Source organism: Macrotis lagotis, chromosome 3 (genome assembly GCF_037893015.1).
Source record: "Macrotis lagotis isolate mMagLag1 chromosome 3, bilby.v1.9.chrom.fasta, whole genome shotgun sequence".
In the NCBI taxonomy this organism is placed as follows: domain Eukaryota; kingdom Metazoa; phylum Chordata; class Mammalia; order Peramelemorphia; family Peramelidae; genus Macrotis; species Macrotis lagotis.
The window spans coordinates 304,037,181-304,042,554 of NC_133660.1; the positions used below are offsets into that span (position 1 = coordinate 304,037,181).

General features: G+C 35.3%; 1 pseudogene; it reads left to right on the plus strand.

The window, feature by feature from the left end:
- Positions 1-367: 367 nt before the first annotated feature.
- LOC141517088 (olfactory receptor 4C46-like) lies at positions 368-1,303 on the plus strand (annotated as a pseudogene).
- Positions 1,304-5,374: the final 4,071 nt, after the last annotated feature.

A 5,374-nucleotide genomic window follows, 5' to 3' on the forward strand; every position in this document is an offset into this window, starting at 1 on the left:
AATTGCAAGCAAAAAACAAATATGTATTACTTTGCAAATAATCTGTAAATGCAAGATACTATAATAAGTAGTACTATTCATGTGAGAGGGATTTAAATTCAGGCTGACTGGACTTCGGAGCCTGCACCTTATGCACTAAACCCAATGCTTCTTCTCGCAATTTAAGATCATAGAGTTTCAAAGGGGTGAACTGACTCCTTCAAGGTCGTCCAGTAACAGAGATTAAAGGGTTAACAATATAGGCTTTAGGCTGGGTTGTTTGCACAACTTTCTGGAATAAAGTCCAATAAAAAGAATGCTCTATTCTTACTGAAAACTGTGACTTTCCTTACAGATAAAACATCTCTTGTCTGAATTTAACAACTATATGGAATAAATGGATAATGGAAATAATGTGACTGAATTTATCCTTTTGGGACTGACTGAGAATCCAAAGATGCAGAAAATTATTTTTGTTGTATTTTTCTTTATGTATACCATAACAATGGTGGGTAACATACTCATTGTCATCACCATTATCTATAACCCTAGCCTGGATTCCCCCATGTACTTTTTTCTTGCCTACCTATCCTTTATAGATGCCTGTTATTCCTCTGTTAACACACCCAAATTGATTAGAGACTCACTTTATGAAAAGAAAACCATTTTATTCAATGGCTGTATGATGCAAGTGTTTGGTGAACACTTCTTTGGAGGTGCAGAAGTCATTTTGCTGACAGTAATGGCCTATGACCGTTATGTGGCAATTTGCAAGCCCCTACACTACATGACCATCATGAATTGGCGGTTACGTACCATCTTGATGGTTGTAGTCTGGATAGGAGGTTTGCTTCATGCAACAATACAGATACTCTTCATGGTTAAGATACCATTTTGTGGTCCCAATGTCATAGATCACTTTATGTGTGACTTAAACCCTTTGTTGAACCTTGCCTGCACTGACACTCACATCCTTGGTCTATTTGTTGTAGCCAATAGTGGTTTCATTTGCCTGTTAAACTTCCTCTTGTTAATGATCTCTTATGTTGTCATATTGAGTTCTCTGAAGAGTCACAGTGCAGAGGGGAGACGCAAAGCCCTCTCTACTTGTGGTTCTCACATCACTGTAGTCATTTTATTCTTTGTTCCCTGTGTTTTTATCTATTTGAGGCCAGCAACAACCTTTCCCATTGATAAAGCTGTTACAGTCTTCTACACAATGATTACCCCTATGTTAAATCCTTTAATCTACACACTGAGAAATGCCCAGATGAAAAATGCCATCAAGAAACTATTCATTCAGAAGGAAGTTGTAGTTGCCTAGTAAAGAGCACCTCATAAAAGTTTTGAGGGGGGAAGAAGGGAAAAGATCAAAAGAAAGATTCTGTTGATTAAAGGATATATTAGAAAGAAATTATTAACTAGCATTCACTGTGGTCATATTGGAATCATTTTTGATTTGATTCCTTTAAATATTTAAGAAATATTTCTTTATTGGATGAGGTATATAATTAGCTTTTTCAAGTCATTTTAGTACAGTTAATGCATAAATGATAGAGGGGACATGAAAGACTTATAACTCCTATGAAAACTGCCTTATATGGAGTTGTGAACTGATACAACCTTTTTGGAGAACAATTTGGAATTATGCCAAAAGGGAAATAAAACTGTCTATAACCTTTGATGCAGCAATTCATAGGTATGTATCACAAAGACATGAGAAAAAAGGGTAAAGTATCTGTAGTTACAAAGATATTAATAGTAACTCTTTTCAAGGTAGCAAAGAAATAGAAATTGAAGGAATGGACATCAGAGAATGGCTGAGCAAATTTTGGCATATGAATGTAATGGGCCATTAATTTTCTGTAAGAACTTATGGTGAGTGTGACTTCAGAAAAGCCTGGAAAGACTTTCATGGACTGCTGCTGAGTGTAGTAAGTAGAAATGGAAAAATATTGCACATTCTAATGGCAATACAGTATGATCTTCAACAATAATGGACTTGCTCCACTCAAAAGTACAATAATCAAAGAAAAAACTCAAAGACTTGTGGTAGAAAACATCATCCATATCCAGAATACAGACCAAAGCTTACTATTTTCAATTTCAATTTTTTATGTATTATGGATTCTTCCTTATTTGATTTGATTCTTCTTTAATAACAGAATTCAGATGGATAGATATTTAAAACCGTTATACATGTGCAACCTAATTGTTTTCTGTTGAGGGAGGGAGAAGGAAAAAATGTGAAACTTAAAGCCCTACAAAAATGATTATTGAAAACTATCATTTTATGTAATTGGAAAAATAAATAAATAAACCAAAGAAAAAATTTCATCATATCCCTTGATTTTTGAATTTATACATTTCTTTGTAATGTAAATAAAATGAGCATCAGATTTTTTTAGAAAATGAAATGTAAATGTAGATGTAGTTTTCATTAAAAATATTAATTAAATTTCACAAGTATTTTGTATTTGCCTACTCTGTCCACAATGCCAAGAACATAGGTAATTTTTTAATAAATCCTTGCTGACTAACTGAATTATTGGTATGGAGACAGATTTAAGCAAAAATAAAATTATTTTAGGTCTTATGATGCTTGCATTATATTTTTGGGGAAAACCATGAACACTAAGCAGTAAATACAAAAGAGATACAAAATAAAACCTAAGTAATTTTGAAGGGAGTCTTATAAATTGAGAGCCTATATGAAATTAGGGCTCATCTCATAGAAAAACATGACACTTTGTCCAACCATAAAGTTTGTCAGAAGCCATACTAAATGGAGAAAAGAAGATGTTGTCTATCAGTCATGAGGACCAGGAATTGTAAAGGAGAGGGAATACTGTGAGGGGTAGCAAAAAGACCCATTTTGGAACGTAGAACCTGGGAAGGAGAGCAGTATTGAAAATCAAAGGGTGACAAACATGTTTGTGAGTCATATCTCTAAAGCTCTCCTCCCATGATGTAAACATTATTGGGTTCCAAATCCATCCAACTGTACTCTAAATTAACTTACATTTGTTCAAACTCTCCATTCCTTTTACAAAAATGGCACAAAAGTCTTTGTCAAATTTACTGCTTATATCTAGGAAAACCATGCATTCTTCACTAATCTGATCTATCAAGGAATGTTGTAGATCTATGCCCACATTGATATAAATTTTGGTGATAATAAGTATCTTCATAATTTATATAAGATTAATTTGGCATGACTTTTTATGTAAAGAAAGAATAGATTTTTGGTGACTATTTGTCTATTCATTTGTTAATTAACCAGATGCAAAAAGTGTTTTCAAGAGCCAGGGATTTTATTGCTCTCACCTTTTTAGAGGGTTTTGAAGTTCAAAATTATTTTGTAATAATACAAAGGCATGTTTATTTCCTGAAGAAAAAAAAATTAATTGCTTTAATACACCTAAACCAAAGAGTATCTGACAATGACTTACATACTTCTTCTTCACAGTTATAGCACTCACTCAATACTCCACTCATTTCCTAAAAGGCCCAATGAATTATATAGGTCTTTTAAAGCTCAACCACATTGTGAAACAGTTTAGTGTGATTTGTAAATGTAGAATAAAATCAAGAGAATTAATAAACATATTAAAGGATGCAGCACTTCTGTTCCAGTCTCCCTTTCTAGTTGTAGTTCCTTTCTGGTTCTCAACTCTACAGAGTTAAATCAGCATGGACATTAGTATTTTCTAATACTATCTTTGTTCTATTAAGAGCTATATGGTACAGAAAAGGAATTGTGAAGTGCTTTTGAGGGTTTGAATGTATCATCATAAATGGCCTGGACTTCTTTCTATAATGTTCCATTGTCTCTGTCTGGATTTGGCATCTATCTATGTATCTCTGTCACCAGGCTCTGAACAAGGACCTTGTCAACAGATTGTCACAAATTTAACATAACTGAGACAGAAAGGGTGAACATGACTTTGTGGGAACCATGATATTCAGCTCTTCCCCTTACTCTTCAAAGCTCCAAAACTATTTGCAAATTCAAGATTCTGAAGAAGAAATAAACTAATCCAAACCAGGTTTAATGAACTATGAAGCATGGAAGATAGGTCTTTTTTTTTTAGGTTTTTTTTTTGCAAGGCAAATGGGGTTAAGTGGCTTGCCCAAGGCCACACAGCTAGGTAATTATTAAGTGTCTGAGGCCAGATTTGAACCCAGGTACTCCTGACTCCAGGGCCGGTGCTCTATCCACTGCGCCACCTAGCTGCCCCTGAAGATATGTCTTTAATTTGAGTTATGCAACTTTTTTGTTTAATATTTTGATATGAACAAAATTGATCATCATAATCTGCCAAAAATTTAACATTTTATTCAAGATACTATCATGAGAATGGAGGAGCACAGAACTAGTCAGCCTAGGTGGGTCATCAGACACAAACAGATATACATTTGTATACATAGACACACACAAACACACAATGATTAAGAAGTTCTGGAATAGAAAAAAAGTACATACCCAGAATATTATTAGCAGAAAAGGAATGTTCAGAATATAAAATATAGAGGTACAAGAGTGATATAGCAAGTAAGATTTATATGTCCATTATAAGATATTATAGTAGACCAATGAACTGTGAGAGAAAAAGGGCTTTCTAGGTCATAGTAACATTGTATATTGGAGTCTCCAAAGTGTGAGATCAGTAATAGTAATAGACAGGAAGTCTTTATCAAAAAGTAAGTTTCTTGATAAAGTAGGGAACTGAAAATCATTATGTATGTAACTACTAGAAGGGTGAAATGGGGTGAAATTCAAAAGAGGAAAATAGAAGAATAAGGGAGAGTGAGAAAAAATAAGATGTAGCAGAAATCAAGAGATCATATATTTACTCATATGCATAAGAATAAAAATATGGAAGCCAGACATTGTTTTAGGTGCTCTTTTCTTCCCTCAGAATTGATACGAATCAAGTCTCTTAGATTTTTGGATTGACAAAACCCACAGATGAACCCACAGAGGTAAATATCTTCAGCAAGGTCTGTCCTAGGGGAGCATGGACTGGGCAGAGGGCAGGGGGCTGAGACCCAGTCCAGGGGCTGCAGGGTGAGACTTGGGGACTACGCTGAAAGCCCTAATGGAAGCCTTTGCTATGTCATCATAGCAGACTGGGAGAACTCCAGTGCAGCTGCCCAGTACTTTCCATCAAGCCAGCTCAGTTGGTTTGGATGACCTGGGCTTCGATCCGTGTGTTCACAAAGGAGCCCTAGTATTCCTGGGAGAGGGCAGACACAGAAACAGTTCCAGGTGTTTGCACCTTGGCCTAATGCTGAGGTATGGGCCATAGGTCTTTCCCAGTTTTGATTATGCAGAGAGAGCATCTGTTTTTTTCTAGCCCTGAGGCCCTAGTACAGATTGTGTGAGGACAGC